Source organism: Hypanus sabinus, unplaced genomic scaffold (assembly GCF_030144855.1).
Source record: "Hypanus sabinus isolate sHypSab1 unplaced genomic scaffold, sHypSab1.hap1 scaffold_126, whole genome shotgun sequence".
Lineage (NCBI taxonomy): Eukaryota > Metazoa > Chordata > Chondrichthyes > Myliobatiformes > Dasyatidae > Hypanus > Hypanus sabinus.
This window is the reverse complement of record NW_026779325.1, coordinates 947,436-947,990: the sequence shown is the minus strand read 5'-3', so window position 1 is coordinate 947,990 and position 555 is coordinate 947,436. Positions and strand designations below refer to the sequence as shown.

The 555-nt window shown below is 43.4% G+C and overlaps 1 non-coding gene across 1 annotated transcript; it reads right to left on the bottom strand.

Moving 5' to 3' along the window:
• Positions 1-271: 271 nt before the first annotated feature.
• On the bottom strand, positions 272-353 carry trnas-uga (transfer RNA serine (anticodon UGA)). Its single transcript has one exon. It is a non-coding gene; the product is annotated as a tRNA-Ser (tRNA).
• Positions 354-555: the final 202 nt, after the last annotated feature.

Genomic DNA, 555 nt, shown 5'->3' with positions numbered 1-555 from the left:
GACAATGACGCTGAAATATCCGTTCTCCGAGTTTGATTCTTTTAGTTTTGCAAGACAGTAAAATTCCGAACTGCAGAGAGTTTAAGCTGCTTCCAGGGGATTGATCAGAGACTGAATAGAAATGAACATTGCACAATGAGTATAAATGTATTGTATTGAATTGCATTGAAGAGTGTAAAAATACGCAGTTCTCAACTGAACACAGAAGGTGCAGCCCTCAGACAGCATCAAGGGTGTTAAATTTTATTGGCAGTGGGATTGCTGGTGTGAGCGCTGCGAGCAGGGTTCGAACCTGCGCGGGGAATCCCCATTGGATTTCAAGTCCAACTCCTTAACCACTCGGCCATCGCAGCTAAAGAATGTTCAGCATCGCATCAATGTTCAGCACCCACCGTAGCACTGCCCCTGAAGTGAGGGTTTTAATTGATTTCTGTTTAGTAATGGAAAAGGTGAATCATTATTCCAATACAAATAGTATAATTGGACAGCTGTGGAATTTGTTTCAACACCGTTAGGTCAGACCGGGTGTATAGAGGGGTAACACTGCCGTCAGTA